The 16,237-nt window shown below is 47.2% G+C and overlaps 1 protein-coding gene across 1 annotated transcript in view; it reads left to right on the top strand.

The window, feature by feature from the left end:
- The first annotated feature begins 2,312 nt into the window (after nt 1–2,312).
- Nucleotides 2,313–16,237, top strand: part of PXYLP1 (2-phosphoxylose phosphatase 1) — a 62,792-nt gene continuing 48,867 nt past the window's right edge. The window contains exons 1-2 of the mRNA XM_011958103.1: nt 2,313–2,421; nt 2,945–3,015. The gene's annotated coding sequence lies outside the window, so the exon portion shown is untranslated. The remainder of the gene's footprint in view (nt 2,422–2,944; nt 3,016–16,237) is intronic.

Below are 16,237 nucleotides of genomic sequence, written 5' to 3'. Positions count from 1 at the left end.
GGGCGGTTGCCGTTGGGGTTGAGCAGCGCAGAGGCTCGAGGCGGGTGGGCATCCGGGGTCCGGGGTTGGAAGACTGACGGGGTACCCCTAACTCGCCAGTGGGAGAGGGGCTGGAAGGCTGGGGCGCTTCGAAGCGTCGGGTTTGAATCCCGCGACTAAGCCTCCTCCTTTATTCCCCCGCTCGCCCCAGAGCCTAGAACTTGCGCCCTCTCCGCTGCCACTCCCCCCGTGCGCCCGGTGTCCCAGCCCCGGCGCCCGCCCCGTAGCCCGCCCTGTAGCCCCCTCTCCCAGCGCTGGCGCCGTCTCACGCCCGCTGCGAACCCCCGGCTCTGTCTCCAAGCCCTCGCCCCCTGCAGTCCCGCACTCTCCCGCGGAGCCCGCCTCAACCTCGCCCCCGCCCCTTCAGCCCTCTCCCGCACGAACCCCGCACTCCCGCCACCGGATTCCAGCCGAGATTCAAGCTCCCGGGATCCCCCTTCCCGGGCGGTCCTGAGCTGGCTGGTCTCCAGGTAAGCAGGCGGCCGCAACTTCGCGGCCTTTCACGGAGACGGGGCTGGCTCCTCTTGGCAGTCACCTGCAGCCTGACGCCTCCAGGAGTCCGGGGCCGGCCGCGGGGCCGCCCGAGCGCAGGTTAACATTCCTGGATGCGCAGGTTAGGACCGTGTGGTGTAGACCCACGACGCTGCTTTTGCTGGTGAACTTGCATATGTCCTGATCTTTTAAATAAGCTGGGTTTCTGACACACACACACACACACACACAGAGAGAGAGAGAGAGAGAGAGAGAGAGAATGAGAATATGGATTTGCTTAGGGTAGGTTGCCTGCTTTGCAGCCGCAGCTGCCTTTTAAATTGTACCTGTGGTTGGTAAAGGATTCGTGGTGCAGGACGTGGAGCCATATTTCCCGCTTCGGCTGTGAGTTCAGCGATTGAGAAGGGGCTCTGTGGGAGAGTGAGGTTATCACCGGCTGGCCAGCGAATGTCTTTGTGGGAAGGCAGGGATCCTTTGTAGGCATTCAACAAGTAAAATCAGGAGAGATGTGGAATCAGATTGAGCTGTGAATGGGCAAGTGTAGGGGGGTGGATGGGGGATCGGAGAGTGCTCCACAAATGGGGCCGTTTGTTGATATTTGCAGAAGGCCCGTGGGTGTGAAGCTGGCAGTGCAGAGCCCACCCTTTCAAACGGGGCACGACTGTGGTCGGGCTTGGTAACAACTTACCCTCCTCAGAGGTGTTGGTGCCCAATCGGGACATTTGTGGGAAGAGGGATTATAGCAGATGGATCAAAAAGCCCACGCCTGTAATCCCAGCACTTTGGGATGCCGAGGCGGGCGGATCACCAGAGGTCGGGAGTTCGAGACTAGACTGACCAACATAGAAACCCTGTCTCTACTAAAAATACAAAATTAGCCGGGTTTGGTAGCACATGCCTGTAATCCCAGATACTCGGGAGGCTGAGACAGGAGAATCGCTTGAACCCGGGAGGCGGAGGTTGCAGTGAGCCGAGATCGCGCCATTGCACTCCAGCCTGGGCAGTAAGAGCAAAACAACGTCTAAAACAAACAAACAAAAAACCCTCGTGGTCCCTGGAGAGAGGTGGCGATGCATGGGACAGCCTGAAAGCCAGTGTATGAATCTGATCCATCCCTTCTCCTGGCTTTCATTAAGTCCTGGATTAAATTAATTGCTTATCTCAGAGAAAGGATGTGTAGAGGAAACTTCTCTGTTAGGGACTGGCTCCTGACCAGCCCGCCCTCGCTGATGTGTTGGGAGGCTGCATTTGGGAACCGAGAACAGCGTGGGCCACCTGGTCTTTGGAGCACAGCACTCTGAGTGTTTGTGGAACTGCAATATCGGTAACTCTTTTTTCTGTTGATCAGCTTGAATAGTAATTAGCTCAATATTACTTCACTATTGATTAGATAAGTAGCCCAAGGACACACTGGGGCTCAGTAGGGTCTCCCTGACTGTCCAGAAATTCCTGTGGGCTTCTCCTTGCCTCCCTACACTGCTCTGCCATGAGTCACTGTCAGATGCCTCACTGTGCAGGAGCATCTTCAGGGATGGGTGGAACCATCTCTGTGGCCCCAGGTCCCTGCCTGGTCTCCCCCACCCCACCCCCCCAGCCCCATCTACCACGGGTACTCAGTGTTTGTGAGAAAAAAAATGGATGCCCCCGTGAATTAGTCTGAGTTCACAACCAATGTCTTCTACACTTTGCTACACTGTTCAAAATGTTACTCTTAAATTCAGCAGTTTTTTTTTTTTAATGTGTCATATCACTAGATACAAACTCATTTTTGCGTGTGTTTGGGGCAGGGAGTGCGATCTACAGATCAGGCTCTGATGGTGGGTCATTAACCTCAGTGGGGACTCCAGGATTTCCATGAAGAAAATCAGTTGTCTTCATTCAAGAATCGGGGTGGGTGGTGGTGGGCACCCTTGGGAGCTAAGTTTGTCTGCTGAGGGTTGAGCCCACCACAGCTTCACCTAGAGTGCCCAGAGCTGTAGTTCCAGTCCCCTTTAACATTTGCTATCCCTGCCCACTGACGGAGGAAGCTCCCAGGGAGACAGGGTACCACTTGCAGAGCCCCACAGGTGTTGCTTCCTGTAGTGTGCTGGGAGTGCTCTTCTTGCACATTCCTGGCTCTATGGCTTGCAGCTGTATTGGTGGGAGGGAGGTCGGTGTTTTGGGCCAGTGCTTTGGTCTCTTGGAGGTGGCTATGACCCACTGGCAGATGGGGCAAGGTCCAGCTCTTATGCGTCTGTCAAAGGCCAGCCCCAGGCAGTACAGCCAAGTGCTGGGGGGTGGGAACACCTCGTGTCCCCTTTTTTTTGGGAATCTGGAAAGGGCTAAAATTGAGACTACCACTTGACTGTGGAAGCCTGCACTGTCCCGGCTGTCACGAACTTATCTTTCTTATCCAGATTGTCTCTGTCTTCAGATCTGGCTCAGAATTCCTGCAGCTGGTGAAAATCTGTTTTGTAGAAGAGGTTTAATTAATGCCTGCAGTCTGCAAGTGAGAGAAAGGGAGGAGAAGGAGAAAGAGACTACTATCTAGAGGTGGGTGGGAGAAAGGATGGGAGAATGTTCAAGGTCCTGAAAATGTATAGGGGGAGATTTCGGCCCCAGAACCTGTCCCTGGACAAGGTTCCTCGTTGGTGGATAAGGAAGTGTGCCCACATTTCCAGTGTAGGGGTTACCAGTTAGGAGCAAAGTCACTGAGATAGGAAAAATGGACCCATGGGAATCTGAAATCCATTTGCTGGGCCCATCATTCTGGTTTTGAGAAGGCCTTGAAAGCCAGCTGAGACTTGGGCTTAGCACAGTAGGAGAGCACTGAGCTGTTTGAAGTTTTTGAATGAGGTGTGTGCCCTTTTGGAAATAATGGTTTGAGCAAGATTGGTCTGGGGTTTGGCCTGGGAAGCCACTTTACCATGGCTTAATTTATAGGCCCTGAGCCGTAGCCCCAGTCCCCTTCAACATCCCCCATTTTCCAGTGGAAGAAGCTCCCAGGGAGACACGGTGCCACTTGGAGAGCCCTCCTGGCCACTTCGAATTACAACCATTGCCACTTCATCTCACCTGAGGTGCTGAGGGGAGAGTCTAGGTAAGTGACAAAAGGAGCAGTGGCTTGGAAGGTCTGTGCACCTATACTTAGGAGGTGAAGAAGAGGGGGCAGCTTTCTAGTAGGATGGTGGGCCTTTTGATAGAAGCATCTCCCGGGGACTCTTCTTGAACCTGCTGCACAGCCTTGCAGGTGAACGAGGGCCCATTGGAGCCTCTCAACCTGGAGATGCTGCATGGCAGCCACGAGGAGGCACCCGTGAACCCAGAATGATTTTCAGGGTCTGCTCTGACTCCAAAAGGCAGGAGGGCCCCAGCCAACTAACACCTAACTGAGCCACAGACTCTGGCCTGTTTATCCTCCACCCTCAAAACTGGCAGGCTTCTCTGACCCTTCTTGGACTTTGGCTGGGGAAGCCACCGGCTTCTGGAGAAAGTTCAATCTGCAGTGATAGCAGGAACAATCTCAGGAGTGTGGAAGAAGTTAATGATTAAAAGGCATGGAAGAAGAACTGGATGGCGGCTTGGGGAGTAGTTCCTGCAGTCAGGAGGCAGCCATCACCTCATCCCCTTGGCCGAGTCATCTGTGCATGCATCTGCCCCTCCCTCCATCGGTGGAACTCCCTCTGAGTTGTGTATTCTGGGGAGGAGGAGAGTTTGGGGGAACTCAAACATCTAGTAGTAGAGACTGTAGTAACTTTAAAATTCTCTTTATTTGCAAAATCATTTCTCCAATTTACACATTCATGTTTCAGTTTACAGGGCATCCTTTTGTCACCTGCTTGCCACCGTTTGTGCCCCCGGGTGTGACCAACTTCCTTAGAAAGAGCTGTAATCAATAGCATATTAATTAAAAAGCATATTAAGATGAAAATGATTGCACCTGGTTTTGATACTCCCACTCTCTCCCCTTTCCTCCTCCACTTCTGTTTGTGGTTACAGCCATCATTTACATTAAAGTTACAAATCATTTTGAATACTATTTGTCCCACCCCTCGATTATTCAGAGACATGGGTCTTTCCAACCAACAAAACCACAGCTTACTTTCCTAGGCTTACCTCATTCTTGGATCCAACACCAACCTTCAGGCCTGCAGAGATATAGCAGTATCATTTTGAACTTTTTAACTGTAAAATAAAATGAAGCTCTTACTTGCTCAGTTTGTCCTCTGCAGACATAGGAGAATCTAGTTAGAATTAAACATTTACTGTCTCGTTAAGGCTTTGTGTTTCTAAAATGAAAGTGGCAGTTGAATTACCGTAAAGTAATTTTTGGAAGCTCAGAAATAATAATGGAAGGACTTACAGAAACTATTAAGCTTAAATATCATTGAAACATGGAGAGATATAAATATGAACTATCTTGAAAGTATAGAAAGTTTGGCAAGTATAGAATAATAAGTATAGAATTTTTATGCAAGTTATTATAATATAGTATTAGGATCATGCATTATTTTTATACAGTACCTTACTGTATAAAAAAGCAACTTTGTCCATGATCTCATTTGATCCAGTAAGCCTGTGATCTGCTTAGAGATGGGAAGATGGGACCTTGGGATTATTGAAAGGCTGCTTCTAGAATTCAGATCCCTTAAGCAGAGAAATACTATGTAAACCTAGATATTCCTGCCCACAGTTGCTTGATAACTGAATGTGGTTATATGGTTTTTTGATAATTGTAGGTGGTCCTATTCTTAGGAGTAAAAGTAAGTATTGGTTTTCTCTAAAATTTTCTGCAAGTCAAACAAACAAAAACTGTATATGTAGTACCCAGAAACCTGGACGGACTTTTCAAGGTTTGTGGATGTGAGCGGTTCTCTGCTGATGCCTTCCTAATACTAGAGTACCTGAGTTGGTTGTGTATTCAGCACAGTGCAGTGATTGAGTGTGTACCTTCAGAGGCCAAATTGACTTTAAACCCTGGATCTACCATTACTAGCGATATACCCTTGAGCAAGTTACTTCTCTGGGCCAGTTTCCTTATTTGTAAAATTTAGGTGGTGATAATAATACCTACTTCATGGTACTGTTGTGAAACTGAAATATAATAATACATGATGAGGGCTTAGAAAAGCACCTACCACATGGTACATGCTTTAAAAATGTTAGCTGCTATTCCTGTTCATTCGTTTCTTAAAATTACCTTTTAGGCGCCAAATGACTGCACTGAGATGATGGATACAGGATGATGGTCTCTGTCCTCATGGAACAGAGGACATTATACTTCAGTTTGTGGTGAAGGACATGAATGGCGGTGCAGACTGATTTCCAGGCACTTGCTCACTTACAGCCATGAGAGGCTGTGAAAGGGCTGACCATGGGGTGGTGACCTTGCCAGCTCTTTGAAACAGGCACTCATTTTGACTTGTCTGTGTCTGACACATGCTGGTTGTTTTAACTGTCACTCTTGGCCACAGGTTGTTAGTGGGAAGCATGATAAGAGATCCTAGATCTGTTTATTCACCTGGTTTTGCCAGCACTATTTTTGGTCCTGGTTGACAGAATGCTGCCCTGGCTACTATTTTGGCCTGGACTGGCTCTTCAGCAGCCCCAGAAACCTTTGGTACTATCAGAGACCCAGTTATCTTAGCAAGAAATGGCACAGCTGCTCCTGAGAGCAGGTAGGGGACTAGCCAGAGGCAGGAAGCCAGAACACCGCATTTCCTGTGTCTGCCATAGCTAGAAACTTCTTGACCCAAAGAAACTATGTTGACGGGCATGGGTTTGCTAACTGGTGCTGGAAAGAGAAGTCCTTCCTTCTCAGACCTCACTTTGCTTGCTCTGTGCATTCTACAGAGAGGCCCCAGCATGGCAGCCTGCCCGACTAGCACCTGCCATCACGGAGCTGGCACAGCCTCCAGCAATGGGCTGTCGACCAGAAAATCCTTCTGTGATTGCTGCTTCAGGAACTCGAGTGCTTCTCTGCCTCGTTTGAGCGTGATTAGCCCAGCTTGTACTCTACATACACTGGAATACTTCATACCGATAAGTCAGCAGTCAGATTGGAAAACCAGTCATCAGTTATCTTAGTAGCAACCAGCTTATTTTTATTTATTTTAAACTACGGTTGATCCTTGAACAACTCAGGGGTTAGGAGCACTGATGGCGCCCCGCCATGGCCCCCCACAGTTGAAAATATAACTTTTAAATCCCCAGCATTGTAACTATACATAGCCTACTCAGCCAGAAGCCTTATTGATAATGTAGTCAGTTAACACATATTTTGTATGTTGTATGTATTATATGCTATATTCTCACAATAAGCTAGAGAAAAGAAAATGTTATTAAGAAAATCATAAGGAAGAGAAAACATTTCCTACTCATTAAGTGGAAGTGGATCGTCATAGGGGTTTCATCCTCATTGTCTTCACATTGAGTAGGCTGAGAAGGAGGAAGAGGAGGGGTTGGTCTTGCTGTCTCCGGGGTGGCAGAGGTGGAAGAGAACCTACATGTAAGTCGACCTGCTCAATTCAAATCCATGTTGTTCAAGGGTAGACCTATGTCCTGGAATTTTAAATGAAGTTTTGTCTTAAAAAAAAAAAAAAAAAAAACTTGCCCCACACTTGTAAAACAAAGAAACAGCAGATAATGCCAATCTTTTGTATGTAGGGAGAATTAAGGTAAAAGGGGGAAAACCCTTCCTCTGTTTTACAAATGGCTCCCCAGGTGCTCTGACTTCTCTGGTCATGATCAGCTTTTGATTTCCCAGACTGGAACCTCTTTTGTCACCAATTTGTCTGTCTCTGTTGCAGTCCTTAAAGGAAACACAGACCTGAAAAATCAAAGCTTGGGCATTTATGGTCGAAGGTCATGGCATGGATGGTTGATTTTTTTGGCTCTGTCTTCAAAGTGAAAAATCACCATCTTCTTTGAGAAAGAAAGTATATTTTGGGAGGTGGCTAACGTCAGCAGGCAGGAAGATCTAAGCAAGCCTGTCTCATCCTCGGTTCACATAATTTCTAGCATTGCTAAGTTAGCAGTGTATGATATGTTTTCTCTCCTCTTGTGCATCTTGCTCTAATGACTGCTGATTATCTTGAAACAGCTGCATTAATTGATGGTGTTTAACGACTCTACTTACACTAAGTAATCGCAGTTGGCTTGGCTGAGGATCTCGAGTTCTTTTTACTTGCTTTTAGCTTGAGAAGTGTTTATTTACTCTGTGTGCCGAATGCCAGAAGGGGAGTTGGGAACGCCTCACCTCAGTGCCGGCCCACTGCCCAGTGCTCACACTGTCCTGGGACATCATCATGTGCCACCACAGCATCCGTTCCCAGTGTATTCTGATTATCTGCTCATGGGCCTGTCTTCCAGCTTGATAGGGAGCCCCTAGAAAGCAGGGGCCATACCCAGCTCATCTCTAAAACTTTGGCCTGTAGCACAAGGACTGGCATGAAACAGGGCTCAATAAAAGTTGGGTGAATGAATGATGAGTGGTTGCAAAACTTATCAGTTATGAAAGTGTCTGGCTGAAAGTAGCAGGAAGCCCTGCCTCAGTGGCTTAAGCAAATAGGGGTTTGCTTTTGTCATGTAACAAAATGCATGAAGATAGGTGATTGCTGATGTTGGTTTCAGCAGCTGACATCTGTCTGTACTGACACTTGTGTTACTCTCTTGGCCTTTCCTTCACGATGGCAAAAAACACCAGCAGACCAGACTTCCCCTGACATTTCATGGCCAGAACTGTATCACATGGGCTGCCCCCAGTTAAACGGGCCATGTGAGTGTGTAGCGGGGCACACTGAGGAAGGCTCACTGCTTAAGCAAACCAAGTATGTTTAATGGTTCAAATATGGTAGGCATTCACTTTTTGCTCACACACAGTCCAAAATGGCTGTTTCTGATTGGGGCTCTCCTCCAAGAGGAGATTCAGGGACTCAGGCTCTCAAGGCTGCCATGCTCGTTTGCCTCAGTCAGCTGAGGAGGAAGGAACATGGAGGATGGTGTGTGGGAGGGTTTTGTGGGCCAGGCTCAGAGGTGCTGAACTACTAGCCCTGACATTCCACTGGCCAGGGCTCAGTCACATGAGCATACCTTCCGAGGGGAGGAAATGTGGTCCAGCCACATGCCCAGGAGGGAGAGGAGATGGGTATCACAATTAGCTGGCAGTCTCTGCCACACTGTCTGCCCCCTTCCCCTCCAAAAAATCAGGATTCTCTTAGCAAGAAAGAATGAGTGGATATTGAGGGGCAAGTGGGGCTGTTTTCTTTAGAAGGAAATGCTGTACTAAGAGGCTCCAGCCAAGAGTCGTCTTCATTCCCCAGGAGATCATCTGTTCTATATCCCTGCTTCTGTTCCTACCTTTGGGAACTGGGCCAGATGACTCAGTAGGACAGTGGGAGGCCCTCATTATCCCCCTGTGTTGACACAGGGCATGTTCTTAACAGCTTTGTGGGAATGTGTCCTAGTTGATTCACATCAGCAATAGGAGGTTACCCCAGAGGAAATGGTATTCAGTCCCCCAAGGCCAGACGAGCCTATGAGAGCTCCTTTTTTTCAAGTACCCCTGCCCACCCAACCTTCCAAAGCTTCCCTTCCTCTCTAGCCCCCGCCCCAGCCCACATCTGGAGGGGAGGAGAGGACACAGCAAAGAGTGACCTGATTCCCCTCTAATTCATTAAAAAGTGTTTTCCCACTACTTCCTGCTAGTTTTCCTCAGTAATAATTGATGAGTGATATATTGATATACTGGGGTGTAGTGCTTTATTCTTGTTTAGTTTGTTGTAGGTTTCTGTGATGGGGCTACTCCATCCACAGCATTCTTCCTGGTGCTCACCCTTCCTTTTTCCCACCCTCCCTCCCTTCCCCTACATACCTGTTGAGCACTGTTGCTTGCTCTGCTATCTGTCCACCCAGCCCTGGGGAAGGCGGGCAAGGAAGCTGACATGAGTCTGTCGTGTTGATGAGTAGAGTGGGAAGGGTAGGCTCTGAGGGCTGTGGTTGCCCAGTATTGGAGGATGTCACCCAGCCTTGGGGTCAGGGAAGGCTTCCAGGAGGTGGTGCTCGAGCTGAGTTTAAGGATAAACAGGAGTTAACCAGGTCAAGAAGGCATCTGGGCCAAGAGAGTGGAATGGGCACAGACATTGAGTTATGAAAAGGGGGAACAGCAAGTCAACTGTGCCAGAGTTGGGTGGGATGGTGTGGCCATTCACCTGTCCAACACTGCTGTGCCATGGGGCTTGGCCTTACAGGGTCTTACAGGTAGAAAAGGACCAGCCCCTGTGGAACTCATGGGCTGGCTGTGAGAGGGGATGAGTCTGCAGAGGAGTTTGGGCCAGAATCTGAGCAGGGCTTGGCTGCTGTCCCAGACTGTGCTCTAAAGGGTCTGCTGCTGGAGGCTGAGTAGGAGAGGTGCCCCATCACTTGTGCCATCACCTCTTGTGCCCCATCCCTCTGTGTCTGATTCTTGACTGGTCCTTTGCCCGAGCATTACTCAGGCTATAAAAATAGAGGCTGGCACCAGAACTCCAGCATGTAGTTGGTGAAGAAAGCTGAAGTTGTCATTATATATCAAGATACTTGCCAGGGAGATTTTTGATGGAGCACTTTCTTGGATCCCTGAGGATGAGGTTCTAAAGTTGGTTTATAGTTTTTTTTTCACCCATGGACTGATACCAATGCTTCTAGCCACTCACTTGGGATATGTACTGGTTGTGCTTGTTACTCACCCCCGCCCCAGGCTCATACGTGCCCTCAGGGACACATTGCAACGAATACTCAACCCTCAAATCCACCAAATGAGAGCTCACCTTGCCACAGATTGGCCTGATTAGAGGGGCTGAGTCCTCTCCATGGGGCCCGGTGGAGGCTGGCATGCAGTCCATCAGGTGTTCGTGTCCCATATAAGGCAGGACACCCTGGCCCGAAAAAGGAACTTTCAGCACTGCCTGAGAAGGTAAGGGTTCTAATAGCTCTGTGCTTTCTTTCCCTAAGGAAATGAGGGCTGAGCCAGGGTTTAGCAAAGCTGTCAGCTGCCTTGATTCTGATGAATGGTTCCAAGGGTGGTTTCCTTCGTTCTCCCTCCCAGCCCTGTTTATTAAGGTGGACTAGAGACAGTGCTGGCGGGGTGGGGCACAGAGAGATGAACCATCATGCTAGTCTAAGCCAAGGGCTGAACGAACTGCACTTTGCTTCGAGGTGGGTTAATCTATATTCGTGGACAGAGACTGAATAGTTTGATGCTGTTTATTGGATGCCTTCTTGGTCCAAGTGCCGCAGGGAATGCAAATAATAATGAGAAGGAAATCATGACTGTCATGTTTTCCAGGATGGATCTCATCTAATCCCCTCCATGCTCCCTGAGGCAGGCAGCAATATTACACTCCACTAGAATGGAAGCTCCGTGAGGGCAGGAATTTGGGGCTGATTTGGTCACTTCGAATCGCCAGCTTCTATAACTATCCTTGGCATAGAGCAGATGCTCAGTAAATATCTGAATGAATGAATGAATTACCATTTGCAGGTGAAGACACTGCAGCTCAGAGAGATTAAATACCTTGCCCAGGCTGTTAGGTGGTAGAGTAAAAGGCCTAGTCTCAGTGCCAGGGAGGGACCATGAGCTGTGACTTGGGGACCCCAACCCTACTGCCCCTGGAATGAGGGCTACTTCTAGGATAGCAGTGTAGGAGGGCCGGAGCCTGCCTGGTCTGGTCGTCTGAACACAGCACAGTCTTGGCAAAACCCACCAGTTGTATGATGATAGAACCACAAGCGCCCAAATGTCAGGACCCGGGGGTTGGAGGGTGTCTTCCTGCTGCCAGTGCCATGCTGTAACTCAGTGGTGGGGTGATATGCAGGCTGTATCTATCAGCAGCTTGAGAGTGACATTTCAAGAATACCACCTTCATCCAGTCAGGCGTGTGCTGAGAAACTTTCAGTGGCTCCCTACTCCTACAAGAACGTAGTCTGGCTCCAGCCCTCCTCCACCCTGTTCACTGGTGAGTCACTGCATAAGGCCTGTCATCCACAGTACGGTGGCATGGGTGTGGGCTTTGCAGCCTGCCTCTGTACCATTTATCCTCACATCAGGCACGCCCACTGACATCCTCCCTGCCTTTTAGTTTAGCAGTTTCTGCCTGTTTCATGCAGCCGTCTCACTGATCATCCCAGCATAGAGTCCCCCACCCCTCAGGTGCCTGTAGCCTTTGTCTGTCTGTACAGTGCATTTCCTAAGGATGTTCTTGGAACCCTGGGTTCTGCAGGTAGATGGGGCTGCTGCTAAGTGGGGCACGAGGCTCCTCCCAGTCCACCTAAGCACCTCCACTGCTACCTGAATTCCACATCAGATTCCATGTTGTGATGAGTTTTGGAAGAGGATAGTGTTTTAAAACCACTGGCCTCTATAATTTATCATGTGCCTGCCTTGTGAAATACTGCTTAACTGCATTGTTTAAAAGTAATTTAAATATGTTTTACAGTACTCCTTTTTTCTGATTTTTAAAAGTAATACAAGTTTGTTTTAAGAAAATTTAGAAAACGCAGAAATATATGTGAGAAAATAAGCCTGCCAGGATTCCTACTTACTTAAGGAGTGGTGAGCCAATCTTCTGTCTTGTAATTTGTTTGTTTTAAAGAAAATTTAGATTACTTGTCAGTGCAGCTATAACCACTCATAATATTTAGGACACATTTTCTCTTTTTCTCTTTTTAATGTTTTTCCTTTTTTTTTTTTGTTACTTTTACAAATAGCAATTATTTAAATTCATTTTTTTAAATAGCACAGGTTCAAATTCTAAAGTGTACAATAAAAAGTCTTGCTCCCACCCCTGCTTCAACCCATTCAGCCCAGCCGGTACATGCTATATTATAGCTTGTCTTTTTGACTTAACAATATAATGTTTTCCTCTGTCATTACTAACCTTTTTTTGTTGTTGTTGTTATTTGCACCCAACATACTATAAAATCAAAGCATTAAAATATATGAGTAAATATTGAAAGTTCTTCCTACTTCACAATAGAGATGACACTGTTAATTTGAGCAGCCATCTCCTGCTAGACTTTTTTCTGTAAATTTATGTTTTCTGAAAATTTACATATATATGTCGGGATATGTGAGCGTTGGTTTTACCTAAGTGAGATTACACTGTATCTAGCATGCTGCTACTTTTGTTTTCTGTCTTTTGTTTTTAACTTGGCAATATTTCTTGGCGGTTTGCCTGTCCATACCTAAGCCCGCTTCTTTCTTTTTTTAAGGCTGAATCGTGTTCCACTATTTGGACAAACTGTGATTTTCCAACTCTTTCCCTATGGATGAACATTTCAGTTATTTTCACATTTTTATAATGACTCCTAATGCTGCTTTGTACGTAGGTGGTAACATTTTTGTAAGATAGAAACCTGGAATACAAATTCTTGGGGCAAAAGATGTGCATGTTTATTGTTTTGGTAGAGACCACCATTTCCCCTTCACAGATACCATTCTAATTAATCCTCTTACCGGCAGTGTATGAAAGAACTCACCCCCTGAGACTAACTAACATTCAAGAGAGGTGAGAGGTGAATTTTTTTTGGCCAATCTGAAAGATAAGAAATGCCACTAACTCCTTTTTTTCTTTTTTTGAGACGGAGTTTTGCACTTTCGTGCAGGCTGGAGTGAAGTGATGCAATCTTGGCTCACTGCATACTCCGCCCTCAGGGTTCAAGCGATTCTCCTGCCTCAGCCTCCCAAGTAGCTGAGATTATAGGTGCCTGCCACCAAGCCAGCTAATTTTTGTATTTTTAGTAGAGACAGGAGTCTCTACTAAATATAGCCTTGCCATGTTGGCCAGGCTGGTCTCGAACTCCTGACTTCAGGTAATCCACCTGCCTCAGCCTCCCAAAGTGCTATGATTACAGGTGTAAGCCACCACACCTGGCCGTCAGCTCATTTTTAAATGTTTATTTCTTTCCATCCTGGTTTTCCAAACATATACATAACTATCCATATTGATTAGAATCGTGCCATGCCTTGTTCTCTATCCTTTTTTCCTTTCATATTAGGTCAGGGACTTTTTATCTGGTCATCGCATTCTCTCCAAAAGCTCAGTTATTCAGGGTTGCTGGCCTGTTGAGCTATTGCAGATAACCTGGAGTGTTTTTTATTTTAGTTTATTTATGTCCTTGATCTTCAAAGATCCTGGGAATGACAAGTCATAGAAAAGAAAGCAGAAGAAACACCTCCTGCAGAGAATTGGCACAAGGAGTGTCCAGTAGACAAGCACCAAATGAAAATCAGAATTAGATATTTGCTCAGGGGCTCATCACTTAGGTATTTGGCAGGGAGGTCCCTAAAATATCACCATGAGCTCTTGTTATATATGGATATTGTATACTCTGTATTATAGGTTAAGCTTGACCTGTTCCATGCGTTCTGCTATGAAAAGTACACAGCTTTGCTGTTGTTGTTTGGATAGAGAGATTATGATGATTTCACAGCATTTAATGTCAGTGGAAACATCCAAGAGTCAGTGTGGTGTGATGGAAATAGCATTGAACTGGAAAGTCAGGAGAGCTCTCTTCAGACTCTAGTTCTTCCCCCGACTGACCAAGTAAACCTGGAGAAGACACTTAACCTTTGGGGTCACCTGCGGTCTGTGTGGCAAGGATGACCTGGGTGTAATGGGCTTGGAAAGCTTGGTGGAGGATAGGCTAGCAGTTAGAGGTCAATTCCAGCTTAACATTAAAAGAGAGCTCTCTAAGAATTGGCACTTTCTAATAATGAGACTGGCTGTATGTTGCCAGTTTTCAAAAATGTTCTGACAGGCGGTCAGTCAGCTCTCTGCAAACAGACAGACACTATTCCTACTGTCATGTCGCTTAGGGTCAGTCGCAGGAGACAGCCAGCTAGCCAGGAATTTCCCCATGGTTGTATGATTACATAATGACAGTGCTGAGAAGTGTCATGGAGGAGAAATACCGGGTGACTTGAGAGTGTGAGACAGGGTGCTAAACAAGGCAGGCGAGTTGAAGGGCAGCCTCTCTGAGAAAGTGATCTTGGAGCTGGGATCCAGGGCATGGTCAGCAGTCAACAAGGTGAGAAAGTGAAGGCACAGAGGAAAGGCAGCATGCTGGCTGGAGGCAGGTGGAGGGATTGCTACTGGCTGTAGTGAGTCTCTCCTCCATTCATTCATCTGTTCATTCATACATCCATTCACTCTCTCAACAAATATTGGTTAAGTGCCTGCTCTGGACCAGGCAGTGTTCTTGGCCCTGGGGATACACGTATAGGGAGCAAGACTGACAAAGTTCCCAGCCTCATGGAGCTCAGTGTTGCCACACAGCAAATCATTCCCAAACTTGGTGCCTTAAAACAGCCGTCATTTTACACTTATCCTCATAGTCTGGAGGTAGACCGGGCCCAGCCGACTGTTTCTCATGCATGTGTCTCACACAGTTATTCAGGCAGTAACTGGTCTCATTCTCTGTGTTTTTGAGCACTTCAGCCTTGGCTTCAAACCCACTACCTGTCTCAGCTCACCAGATTCCTCCCAGAAAGGCAGTCCAGTGGCCTTGTGTGCTGGCTCCAGCATGCTCCTTGGGGTCTTACCTCCCTCCCCTGCCTCAGGCAGCTCCAAGAGTAACAGGTTTCTCCACCTCAGGTTCATTCTTGGAGAGCAGGAGTGATGCCCTTTTGTCATTCCAGGCACCTGCCTAGCTGACCCAGGCCTGAAGTCCCCAGTGATCAAGGCTCTTCTGTGGGGCTGAGAGATATCTGGGTCTGGGAGAGGCATAGTATGAGGGCTTGAGGTGAGGCTGCGCTGGTAGGTGGGGCCATGGAGGACATGGGCAGTATTTGGTTGACATCCCTGGAGCATTACAGGAAACCCCTAAAAGACCAGAGATCTGATGACTCCCTAATGGGAAGATTACAGAAGACAGTCCTTCTTGGAAAACAAGATTTGTATTACATTTTAAAATTAATCCATTAGAATGATTTGTCTTATAAAACAAGGCTTTCAGGTATGTCCCTGAAATGCACGTGTCCTCTAGGATTACTTGATCTCTAACTTAAAGAGAGGAAGTATGGATGTCCATCCTGATTCTATCAGTTATTTTATCACGATCAGTGATATGGCAGTCTGTGGTTCATTATCACAGAGTTGGTGCGCAGAGTCAATGTTCTATAACCAAGAGTTCACATTCTACAACAAACAGTCCCACCACTGCAATTTCCTACAACACACAACAGTGCCCAAGCAGTACCTCCATGGGCCTTGTAAGAGAATTACAAAAACAAACTTCTAAATATTACAGTATAGCTTTTTGCCCTATTTGATAGACATATTAAGTAAGAAACTCCATCTAGAAACTGGATAATACAGAATAAGTACTTGCTCAGTTAGCTGCAGTTTGTGGAAACCGGTGTGTAAACAAGGATCATGGCCACCCCCATTGCTTTTCATTCTCAAAATTACTTGTGTCAACCACTTTTGCTCCCAAATTTCTCATTAAGTTACATCAACCTGGAGTTACGTGTTTCATTACAACTTTTAGCTAAGCTGAATGAAAGCTTTGGAACTTTTAAGAGTTTTGGTTTCGTTGTTGTTTTATTTTGTTTTTGAGACGGAGTCCCACTCTGTCACCCAGGCTGGAGTGCAGTGGCGCAATGTTGGCTCACTGCAACCTCCACCTTCCGGGTTCAAGCAGTTCTCCTGCCTCAGTCTCCCAAGTTGCTGGAACTACAGGTGCTCAC

Source organism: Colobus angolensis, unplaced genomic scaffold, assembly GCF_000951035.1.
Source record: "Colobus angolensis palliatus isolate OR3802 unplaced genomic scaffold, Cang.pa_1.0 Scaffold46, whole genome shotgun sequence".
NCBI lineage: Eukaryota > Metazoa > Chordata > Mammalia > Primates > Cercopithecidae > Colobus > Colobus angolensis.
The sequence above is the reverse complement of the archived record's forward strand: the minus strand, read 5'-3'. Positions and strand labels throughout refer to the sequence as shown.